The sequence below is a fragment of the Spermophilus citellus genome (assembly GCF_964194105.1).
Source record: "Spermophilus citellus genome assembly, chromosome: 15".
In the NCBI taxonomy this organism is placed as follows: domain Eukaryota; kingdom Metazoa; phylum Chordata; class Mammalia; order Rodentia; family Sciuridae; genus Spermophilus; species Spermophilus citellus.
In genome coordinates, this window is record NC_138195.1 from 21,030,686 (window position 1) to 21,043,250 (window position 12,565).

Genomic DNA, 12,565 nt, shown 5'->3' on the forward strand with positions numbered 1-12,565 from the left:
CTTTGAAAAATCCTAACACAGGTAAACACTGAAAGGTTAGAAGACAGAATTACTCGAAAGGTGATTCACACTGCCCTAAGACATGTTCAGCTGTCTTTCAAATGTAATAACTGTCTTTGGCTGCATCAAATTTCCCCTTCTTAGATCTTCACCACTGTGTGGAATGCCACAATTTCCTGGCAGTATGTAAATTAAGTAAGATTAAGTTAAAAGGTTGCTTCACATTGTCAAAAACCTTAGAACTCTGGGACAATGGAAGGCAAACACAAATGCATACAGTGTAGACTGTTATCTCTAGATCCCCAAAGCAAGTCTTCTTGATAAAATCACATGCACTGTGGAACTGCACAAGAGCAGACCATGGATAAGTACACACATTAGATTTTCTCCTTATAATCCATGCACAGAACATAAAATGAGATTAAAGTTACAAAACTAGCCAGGCATGGTGGCACATGCCTGTAATTCCAGCAACTCAGAAGGCTGAGACAGGAGGATCACAAGTTCAAGGCCAGCCTCAGCAACTTCGAAAGACTCTGTCTCAAATAAAAAACAAAAAGGGCTGGGGAACATGGCTCTGTGGTTGAGTGCCCCTGGGTTCCATCCCTGGTACCAAAAAATAAAAATAAAAAACAAAAAAAAAAAGTTACAAAACCATTTTTTCCACACACACATTTTTTCCCCCAAATTAAAATGAATGCTATCTTCAAAACAGTCATCTTGTTAGAATAAGGGTGTTTAGAGCTCACTGTCAGACACTATAAAAATCTGTTTCATGTCTTTAGGGCCAGTCCTAGTATGTTTGGCCTTTTCCAACTATGGCTGTTCCTCCTTCCTGTGGGGCTTCCACACTCCTGATCCCAAGAAAGGCCTGCCCTCTTGTACTGTGATGAAAAAGAAACCTTCAGATCTAAAATGAAGAACCCCACCCCTCGGGTGAGCTTAAATCATATGAGTTGATGTCTGACCTAGCTTTATGAAATAGAGATTTGCATAAGGTAAGTAGCTCACATTGATCATTTTCAACAATAATTCACCATTTGTTCCAGGTTCAAGAAACAGCACAGCAAGCATGATGGTTAAGAATTTGCCAAACCTGTCTGTATGCTGGAGACCCCTGATCTAGTAACTTAACCACTCTGGGCCTCACCTTCCTCTGGAAAAATGAAGGCAACAACAATAGAAGGAAAAAAATCAACAATTTCATTTAAAGATCTTCATTGGCTTTTTTCCCCCAATTCTAGAATTATGCAACAGTTCATTCTATAAAATAGAAAAAGTACTCCCAAGGGCTGAGCAGAAGAGGTTTGTTTTATAGAGAGAACATACAAAGAAAAGAAAAAGCAGGTGGGCCATTTCTAGGTTATGCTCCTTGTCAGGCAGGGACAGAAAGACAGAACAATGACTGATTAATTAACATGAGATTAAAGTTACTTCTTTTGTGTAAGGATTAAAGCAGAGAGAATGTCATTATCATGCCAATTAAAACTGACCTCAGGAAATTTAGCTGTGGTCTCTAATCCTGACAGTTTGTAACCATCAGTTAACAATTTAATTTCAATTTGGTGATGAGAAATTTTAGTGTGAATGACTCCATTTTGACTTCTAGTCTGGTTTTGGGGTATGCAGGAACTTAGTCCAGTGTAATGATCTGTAATTTTTATTTTTATTCTCCACACAGAAGGCTGCAGTATAGTTACAGTGAGACATTATCTGTCTCTGAGCACTTAGCCAACCTCAGCAAGTCATGGTTTTTTTTTGGTTTTTTTTTTTTTGGGGGGGGGGAAGGGGGGATAGATAGGGGCTTCAACACTGGGGTTGAATCTGGGGACGCTCTAGCACTGAGATTCATCCCCATCCCTCTTTTTATAAAGTTTTTTGAGACAGGTCTTGCCAAGTTGTCTAAGCTGGCCTCAAATTTGTGATCCTCCTGCCTCAACCACCCAACTTGCTGGATTACTGGCATATGCCACCAGGTCCAAGAACTCATGTCACTTCTTAACAATGCAGTTGTTTTTAGGTTTGTTTTAGGTTTTACTGAGTGATAAGGACCTTGGGAATCTCCTTCTGTTGAGTATAGAAAGCAGCTTTGAAACTGGTAAAAGCTATCACATGAAGAGGCCTGGACTTAGAATCCTTTAACTATTTATCAGTACCTTGCCTTTTTGAACCTAACTTCCCAATTCATAAGTGAGGATAACAATATAGACTTGCAGATGTAACAACATGGTACTCGTTTAATAAACAGCTCTTTGTCTAGTCTTTCACTCCATAATATAGCAATCGGCAAATTGTTTTCATGGCAAAACACAATATTCTAAACCCACTAATATACACAAAGTATGCATGCTTCTGTTTCCTTGCCTGAACAAAGATTAGCTCTAATTCTAAAATTCAGTGTCTTTTATCTTCACCTTCAAAATCCAAACTACTGCCCTATCACCTTCAAAGGAGACTGCCTTACATGTTCACTTTTTGAGTCAAAGTTAAGTGATTTCTAAAATTTCCCTGTTTCAAGGATTCCCTACCCTAAGTTTTAGAGTAGGAGGAAAATATAAAGGAGAGGAAAAGAAAGACACATTCTTCAAACAAATAACAGAAACTGGAGTTTCCTTAAAGGGGAGTTCTGCCAATAACACCTGTCATACTTAGACAGTGCTTTCCAAAAATCTAGTTATGAAGTCCCAGATCTTGGAATCAGAATTGAGCAACTAATCACAAATGAAAATAACTCATCATCATATGGTTTAACCATAAAATTTCCAAAAAGCCCTAACCCTCATGTCCCACACAAACCACAATTTAAAGAGGAAAAAATTTGCTGGGGGTATAACTCAGTGATACAGCACATTCAGAGCACACTGAAGGCCTTAGGTTCATTCATCAGCACTACCATTACTAATAATAATTAAAGATGAAAAAATTGTAACTGTCTCTTTAGTTCACGGTCCACACTTCATATATGATTCCAAAGGCCCACACAGTTTAAATGACCCTTCCAAAAGACCACAGTTACAAGGGGTAAGATTTAGATACAGAACTAAAATTTCCAGGATCTAGCCCTGGGATCTCTCCCCCAGGTGGACACTTTCTTCCTTTAGAGTATTATCACCCATAAATTATTATTTGCCAACACTAGAGTTTAAAATTACTATTCCAGCCCAGCAAGTTGGTGCACTCCTGTAATCCCAGCAGCTTGGGAGGCTGAGGCAGAAGAATCACAGTTTCAAAGACAGCCTCAGCAATTTAGCAAGGCCCTCAGCAACTTCTAGAGATCCTGTTTCAAAAAATAAATAAATAAAAAAGGGCTGAGGATGTGACTTGGTGGTAAAGCATTCCTGGGTTCAATTCCCAGTCACCAAAAAAAAAAAAAAAACCCTAATATTTCAATAACTTCCATAATAGTTTTCAATGAATTACAGCCAGTTTCTCAGAACCACCTGTCTTAGAAAACACCATTAAAAAAAAAAAAAAAACACATACCACAAATGTCATAATAAGCTCAGAATAATCAAAACATTGCCAAGTACTAGTACCAAGTAGGAAGAACTGAAGAAAGAGACTGGCCTTCAGAGCAAATATCTACAGGTTATCAAAGATGCTTCAGTCCTCATTTGAGCATGAATGAAAGTTTAGACTAGCTAATCTCTACCTCACTTGCCAGCTCTGACATTCTTTGCCCCCTATGCCATCTGACACCCCCCCCAACACACCAAAAAAACAACAACAACAAAAAAAAACCTTTCACTTTTTACTTATTTTCCTGGCATCTGAATCACTGGTAAAAGGTCAAGCCTGCAAGAATCAATCCACAGGAGACCTATGTGTTCCATGGACTACTAGATTCGAATTACTAATCGCCAATTTGGTTATTTTTGATGTGATAACCTACATTAAACTGTACACCTACATTAAACTGTACAAACTTTGAGAACAACAACTATAAATTTAAAAACAATAATTGATATTTTTCAGTTTTACTTTGGGATTTTTTGGCTTCACTTGTTCTGACAGATTTTTTAAAAAAGTTTTGAATCATAATTCATTAATTCAAAGATAACACAGATCTTACCCTATTCTCAACCCACTTAAATTTATCAAGACAAGTAGCTACTGAAGTTCAAGACCTGTGTCTCCGCCATTTTTTTAAAAACCACACAAATAAACGTTAATGTTTCAAGAGAATTTAAATAAAGCATTACTTAGTTCACCGTAGGATACCGTTAAGATTTGTGTTAACACTTCAGGACTTCCTGCGATATACTTAAAGGTATAAGTAACTGCAAGCAAGCAATCTTTGCAACTCTCCGAAGCAGTAGCTGAAAACTGACCGCAAAATTCTACCATCTAATAGTAGAATTAAATTTAGGTCTTTTCTAGCACAAAAATTAGAAAACAGCAGGATTAAGCAAGGCGTTTCTAGCTCAAGAGCAACAGTGACTCAAGCGGCTTTCTAGGCTTCCCGGTGCCCTTTCCAAGAGCAGCGGCCGAGGAGCCCGTCCCGCGGTCTCCTAGCCGTAGAGCCGTCACCAGTTTGTAAGCGCGCCGCAGGGCCGGCCCAAGCCCGCGAGGGCGACCCAAGGGGCCGAGGCGCCCCTAGGCTGCCAACGTACCTCGAAAAGCAGATCCCGGCCCAGCCAGCTACCTCGCGCGCAAGAAGCGGTTTTATCCCCGAGCCCCTGCCGCGACCCGCCCCTCGCACGTCACGCGCGGCCTCCAGCGGACGAACGGGAGCACGCACGCCGGGCGAGCAGAAGGCTCCGCCCAGTGGGCCGCGCCCTCCGTACCGCAGAGCTCTCAGTTTTCCACTTGCTTTTGCCTCTGAGATCCAAAGACGCTAGGGCTCTTCCCCAGCCCCCTTTCCTGGTCTGCTCCACCTGCTCCGAGCCCCAAATCCGAGCTAAGACGTCTTTGTTTTAAGGATCCTGCTGCAAATCACGGCAGAGAAATAGCAAACCTGGGACAATCAGAAACTTGAGATTACCACTGTTTGCCCATCTGGGTTTCAGTCCTGGGCTTTTGTTTCAAGCTCTCAGACATCCCCTCCCCTCACCTCTAACAAATCTGTACCCATGTCAGTCTGTCTGTGTCTGTATCTTATCCCCGCTTCCCCCCCCCACCCCACCCCCGCGCGCGCGCGCGCACACACACACACACACACACACACACACAGCCTTAGTCTAGTACTGCCTCAAAGCCTCATGGATGCTTCTCTTTCAACAGACATTGACTAAGCACCTGCCTGGTGTCAAGCACAATTCCACATGTAGGGAATAGTTTAGTGAACATGGCATTCCTACCTGGAGAGACAGATAGAGCAGTTAAAAGAATGGACTCTGGCCGGGCACGCTGCCTGACGCCTGTAATCCCAGCAGCTTCCAGCAGTTTGAGAGGCTCAGGCAAGAGGATCCCGAGTCAAAGCCAGCCTCAGCAAAAGCGAGGCACTAAATCGAGTCAGACTCTGTCTCTAATATAAAACAGGGCTGAGAAGGTGGTGGCTCAGTGATCCAGTGCCCCTAAATTCAACCTCCGATATCCTCCCCCCATCAAAAAAAAAAAAAAAAAAAAAAGAATAGACTCTGAAACTGACTGGTTTAGCGCAAAACCTTGCTCTACCACTTAGATACTACCTCACCTTAGGTAAGTCAATTTGTGCCCTGGTTTCCCCACCTGTGAAACGGGAGTGATACTGGACTCAATGAGAATTGTATGGTTATATGTAATATGTTTAGGGCAATGCCTGGCATATTGTACTGCCTGTCTGATTACTATCAGGCTCATAGTACTGGCACTTCTAGTTTTCCCTTTTATCCACAGCTAATCCATACAACCTTGCATAACCAATCAATCAGGCCAGAATATGTAACCTCGACAGCACTGTCATTCCCTTTCAATTTCTTAAATGTAAAACAGTTTTTATATGTCTATGCATACAAAGTTATTTTTGTAAATGGTAAGGATAAAGCAAAACCATATGAAAAAAACACCAGAGGGGAATGAATATTGAGGGTAAACACCCTCTTATTAAGCACCCCTCAGATTCCAGATGAACAGCTGGTTCACCATTTCTTCGTCAGAGCTCACAGTTTCTAGGATACCAGTTCAGACATTATCAAATATAAAGGAGCCGGGCAGGGTGGAGAGCACCTGTAATCCCAGCAGCTCAGAAAGCTGAGTCAGGAGGATCAGGAGTTCAAAGCTGGGCTCAGCAATGGTGAGGCACTTAGCAATTTAGTAAGACCCTCTCTAAATAAAATACAAAATAGGGCTGGAGATGTGGCTCAGTGGATGAGTACCCCTGAGTTCAATCCCTGGTACCAAAAAATAAAAAAATATAATAAAGAAGGAATTCTTAGTTTATTAATACACCACTGACGTCAAGACAGCAGATCAGGGTGTGGTCCTGCTCTAGCTCTTGACATTAGTTACACTTTAGTAAACTAAGAATTCCTTCTTTCTAGGCATTTCATGCATATAATCCAATCTGGTTATCTTGTCCAGCTTGGCTCTCCCAGCCCTGCCAGCAATGTCAGTCCCTTTACTTCTCCCTAGCTATCTACTTTTCAAGTCACCACCACTACAAAGCCTTTCCTGATCATTATACCTCATTCCTCAATAATTTTACTGTTCCCTTTGTGCCCATTGTAATCTGCATGGATTTCCAACATGACCCCTGTAACACATTACTCATATTATTATATGTCTGCCTCCTTGACCTGAGAGCTCCCTGAGAGACCCTATCTTATAGCTTTGTATACCTTTAATGGTAAAAAGATAGCCTGGGATTGGCACCTTAACACTTCCACCCCTCTTCACATTCTACATGAACTACTGAATTGAACTAAAAAGAATGGTGTACAACTATTAGCCCTGAACTCAACAGAGCTCACTACATTTTGATTCATGAATGGATGAATAAATGCTAAATGAATGCTCAAGTTCAGATCAGGCACTATAAAGTTCAGTATAGGACTGGGGCTGTAGTTCCGTGGCAGAGCACTTGTCTAGTATGTGTGAGACACTAGATTTGAGCCTCAAAACAGAAGAATAAATAAATATAATAAAGGTACTGTGTCCATGTATAATTTTTTTAAAAGTATAGTATATTTCTGTTTCAAACATAATCTGTCCCACTGAGGCCTATAATATTAATTTAAAAATGTTTTTCAGAAAAGGAAAAATGTTTTTAGCACAAATATTATTTACCTTTTTCAAACAAAACTGGCAAGTTGACACTGAAACCACAATCCCACAATAGTTGCTAAAACAGTCTTTCAGGCCAGACTCAAGGTCAGCTCCGCAGATTCACAAATGGCAACAGGTTTGTAAGTTAAAGGGAAATATTTACTGTATTTAGAGCCAACTTGAATTTTCTCCCCTCAGACTTTGCATTACCACAGAAAATCCTCAGCACATTAACAAAAGTTTGATTAGCTTTTAGAATAGGGATGGTGTCCTGTCTTCAGTTTGAAACTCCTTTCCCTAAAATAGTCATGGATAGGAAAACATGTTACTTACTATCATCATAAAAATAATATCATTTTATCCCTTGTAAATACGATAAATATCTTGTGGTTTTCCCCCACAGAAGCAAACAAGTGGGTGACTAGCAATAATGTCAAAATAAGACAAAACACAGCTGATATTATGTTCTCTTGAAAGCTGTAATTGGCCAGTGTTAAGACTTAGCTTTTTACCTATGACTAAACTGACAATCAAGCAAAAACCTTTTATCCTATTTTGTCAGTTTTTTACTCCATCAATAAACTAAATTGTCACATTTGTAGACCACTTTTAACGTAATGCTAGGAAAGAGGAATCTTAAGACTCAATAGTGTCCCCAAACACACTCCTAGCCCCCTAAGGAACAGCTTGATTCAACTGAATAATCAAGTCAAGTGAAATCAGAATGACAACTTGAGATCAAGAATGGCTAAGAGCATACAATGAGTCATTTATGCCAGAAGTTAAGTAAAAGGAACACCCTCAAAATAATTACTTTGTTCACTTGCCAGATAATCTATCTAATTTAGGGAATGTGTATGACATATTTGGGATTTGAGTTATTGTAGGATTGACTGTAAGTTTATAAATGACCACTATAATATTATGATTCAAGAATCAAAGAAGACAAGCTGAGAAAAATTATATGGCAGCTCCTGTAACTGACAACATAGAGATACAGTACTATTAATGCTACTCACCAAAGCAGAAGTGGTCAACATGGCCTCCTTACGGGCTAAGTGTCCACATTGTACATATGCATTCTCTGCTTAAGTAATATATTTTCCAATAATGAAAACAAAGCCAAAATGGAAACCTTGGACAAAAATTTTAGAAGGGCTAAAAAGTCACAGGAAAAGTAATAAAAATGCCATGGATATCTACAGTTCTCTCATGAAACTGAACTGAACCCAATGTATACCTATTAGCTGGTTCCTTTTTATAGGCACTTATAGTCACATAAGGCCTGCCTTTTGAAGTTAACCAGTATGTGGTTGGGGCCCTAAATTCACCCCTATCGTCATTGATGGCTTGGTAAATACACATCTGAATCAGTAATATATTCCAGGTATGTATCGAATAGTGACAAGTCTCTGTTCTCTGAAGCTGAGTATACTTTTTTGGAAAGAGTTAATGACTAACACAAGTAAAGTATGTAGAATAGTGTATGGACATTAACTATCTTTATTACTTTTAGTCAGATAATGCAATATGATAATGAAGACATTTTATTATGTACTTAGCATCAATTTAATATGCCACCATCATCTCCCTGGGATTCCTGCAGAAACATTCATGACTGCTCCCCACTTCTCCACTCCAGTTCCCTTCCTTGCTGCTCTTCCACAACAAGGATGCTTCTACCATAGGACCACTGAACTCTCCTCCAGATATCCTCAAGACCAAGCCTTTATTTCCTTCAGGGGTCTGCTCAAGGGTCATCTTCTCAGGCCATTCCTCACCATCCTATACTTTAAAAAGACTTCTGTCCACAACCCCTTCATATGCTTTATTATTCTCCACTGTACTTATCACCATTTGACATGTAGAAACCATTTATTTTCTGACCCTCCTTTGGAAAACACTAGATGGTAAATTCCACAGAACCAAGAACTTTGTCTCTTTGTTTACTGTTGTACACTTGGTATTCCATAATTATTTGTTGCATGAATTAATTCAGGATTTACCTATAGCCATTTTGTGAAAAGCCTTTTCAATTTTTTACACTTTATCTCATTTAGTCCTCACAACACTTTAGGGTGAGTATTATTATAATCATTTTTAAAAAATGAAACTGAAAAGGTTAAATTTATTACCTGCAGTCACACCCTTCCAACTAGAGGAGCCAAGATTTAATCCCAGGTCTAACACCCTCAGCCACACCTGCTATTTTAAAGAGATCATTTAAGTATTAAGGTTTTATATATTCATTCAACAAGTATCTAAGGGCCTAAAGTACCTTGGTCTATGTTCCCTAAGGATACATGAACTTGCCACTTAGAGAAGAATTTGTATCAGGGACTCACCAACAATAAACAAAAAATACTAATTCTTTGAAATAATGATTAAGGGTTAAAAGTCTATCAGTAGCAGCAGCAACTGGCTCTGAATGCCTTCCAGTATGTTAACACCATGTAGGAAAGCATTAGAAAACAATAACCAAGAGACTCTCAAATGGAGGAAGGGCTATGTATCAGAAATAGCCTATGGAGTTTTATGAAACCCCTTCAGGGGTTCTAGAGATTCCCCGACAACTGCGCTGATAAAATAAAATGGGGGTAAGAATATACCGTCCTGTGTAATTTTAAGATACATCCCCTTCCCCTTTAAGAAACACATCTTCCTTTTCTTTCCTTACATAATTCAATTTGATTTTCTACTTTTGAAATAATTCTTTTCAGGACTGGGGAAGTGGCTCAAGCGGTAGCATGCTCGCCTGGAATACGTGCAGCCCGGGTTCGATCCTCAGCACCACATACAAACAAAGATGTTGTGTCCGCCAAAAACTAAAAAATAAATATTAAAATTCTCTCTCTCTCTCTCTCTCTCTCTCTCTCTCTCTTAAAAAAAAAAAAAAAAAAAAAAAAAAGCAAGCCTGAAATAATTCTTTTCCCGAAGGGAATAATGTAATTATAGAGATTCGTTGACACACAAACTATAATAAAACTTTAAACAGCTAGAATATCCTCTAGAGACCCAAGGGCAAAGGCTCTATGGAAGAGGGGAAAGAGAAATAAAATGTAAGGAATGTTACTGTGCTAGACTTTACACTTTATCTCGTTTACTTATCTGAACAATTATACAAGTGAGCAAATCCTTAAAAGAGCAAATCTTTGGAGCAAAGTCCAGTGGCACAAGCCTGCAATCCCAGCAATCAGGAGGCTAAGGCAGGGGGATAGGAAGTTTGAGGCCAGCCTCAGCAACTCAGTAAGACCCTGTTTCAAAATAAAAAATAAAAAAAGGATGGGAAGCTCTATAGAAAAGCACCCCTGGATTTGATCCCCAGTATCCCCCATCCCCCCCCCTAAAAAAGGCAAAGAGCAAATCAAGTTACTCCTCTGACCACAGATAGTAAATGAATCTCCCTTCACTGAAGCAGCAAGGTAAGTTTTCTTTCACAATTCTGATGTACTTTGAAGTTCAGAAATGTCACATTAGGATTCCACTGCAGAAGTGAGTCAACTATGAACCTGTCCCATCCTTACTCAAGGTGGTAACTCAAGAGTCCTACATATTCCAAATTATCAAATAGATGGTAGAAAATTAAGTACATCCGAAAGTAGTTATGATGGTCAATCTTATCTAACTAGAAAACAATAACAACAACAACAACAGAAATGGCCCGGTAAAGAAAGCTCTGCCCTTGGGGTCAGACACTGACTTCCGTCATTCTTTTTTATTTTTAGTTGTAGTTGGACACAATACCTTCATTTTATTTATTTATTTTATGTGGTGCTGAGGATCGAACCCAGTGCCTCACATGTGCTAGGCAAGCACTCTACCACTGAGCCACAACCCCAGCCCCTGACTTGAGTCATTCTTGATCACATCTTCCCGTCATATCCCATGGCACTTAAGACTATATTATTGTTGTTCCCATCACAAAAATTTAGTTCTATCGAAGCGAGAAGTGTGTCCTTCCCCCTCCCCATTTCTATATCCTTAATACCTTCAGCATAAAGTCACTGAATAAATGATTGCCAGTATTATGAATCATGAATGAGCAACTTCTCATCTGTAAAAGGGAGATAATCAGGCTACTTTTCCAGATTATTGGGATTATTTGGACGTTAAGTAACACTGTGTTCTGCACTTATAGGGCCACATTTTTTGCGTTTCCACCTGACAAACCCTTGGGAATGGATGCGCTCTGGCATAGAAAACAGGTCCCGCCTGGTCACACTTGAAGCTGGGGTAAAACGACCCAGCAGGAACAGATGGTGGATCCCTGCGGCCAGGAGTGTCTGTAGGGAAAGGGAGGGGAAAACAAATCTTCCCTGCCTCCTGGCTGCGGGTGGTAACCGCGAGGTCCACGTGTGGATGGGAGGAAAGAAGACAGGCCCTTGCCTCACAAGAAGTGGAGGCCTTGGGGCCAGATGGGTTGAGGGTTTGGGAGAGAACAGAACCAACCCGCGGGCGGGGAGGAGGAGGTGGCCGACTTGACATATCAAGGATTTGGGAGCCCGCAAGCAAGCAAGACGAGGTGGTCCCGGGACCGGCTAGTGGAGAGTCTGGGAGAGATCGGGCCCATCCAACTGGCAGCCAGAAGGAGGTGGCTCCGGGGCCCGGCGAGTCTAAGGTCTGGGAGAGGAGGTCAGGCTTAGCCCGCGGGCAGGCAGAATGAGGTGGTCGGTGACCCTGCGTGTCCAGAGGGAGAAGACAGGCCCGAGACCGGCGTGCGGAAGGAAAGGGCGACCGGGAAGGGTAGACCCAGGCCCAGCACGCCAGCTACCATCCGGCTTCCGCTGGGCTCGCGGAGTGAGAACTGAAGGAGACGTGCGCGCCCAGCCAGTTAGTCCAGTTCTTACCAGTTCGGAGAGGCTCTCCGGACGACCCGAGGGTACCCTGGTTGGACTGACACCAGCGGACACAAGTCTTGGGCCCAAAAGCAGAGTTCTCGCGAGAGCGCAACCTTCCTCCCACGCCTCTCGCCACGCTTCTGACAGTCTCGCGAGACCTCTGCTCGGGTCAGCGCAAAGCTCTTGCCTGCCCTCTAGAGGGTACAGAATGCAGGCACACTCTTTTCCCTGCCCTTGATCAGTGTCCTTTTCACCTCTAGCGAATACATCAAGTTAAATGAAGCAAACAGTTTTGAAGATAAATGCTATGTAGAGAACTATGCTAAGTGATTCTCTAATACCAAATGTCCCCACAAGATAGATATTATTTATATTTGACGTTCAGATGTAAATATAAATGTCAGCAGACACAAAAAAAATATAGCATATAATTCCACTTTCTATGTTGTAATTAGTCAAATTCTTTTTTCAAACATATTCTAATTTAACTGATGCATAGTTATTATACATATTTATGGCATACAGCGTGATCTTGCAATACA

At 41.0% G+C, this 12,565-nt stretch overlaps 1 protein-coding gene across 3 annotated transcripts in view; it reads right to left on the minus strand.

Annotated features, from left to right (window-relative positions):
• NCOA4 (nuclear receptor coactivator 4) overlaps positions 1–12,160 on the minus strand; it is a 26,631-nt gene extending 14,471 nt beyond the window's left edge. For 2 of the 3 annotated variants that reach the window (XM_081268840.1, XM_081268838.1), the window contains exon 1: positions 12,033–12,160. The gene's annotated coding sequence lies outside the window, so the exon portion shown is untranslated. Of the gene's footprint in view, positions 1–4,613; positions 4,958–12,032 lie in introns of all 3 variants that reach the window. The other variant, XM_081268839.1, reaches the window with a different exon arrangement.
• Between the last annotated feature and the right edge of the window lie 405 nt (positions 12,161–12,565).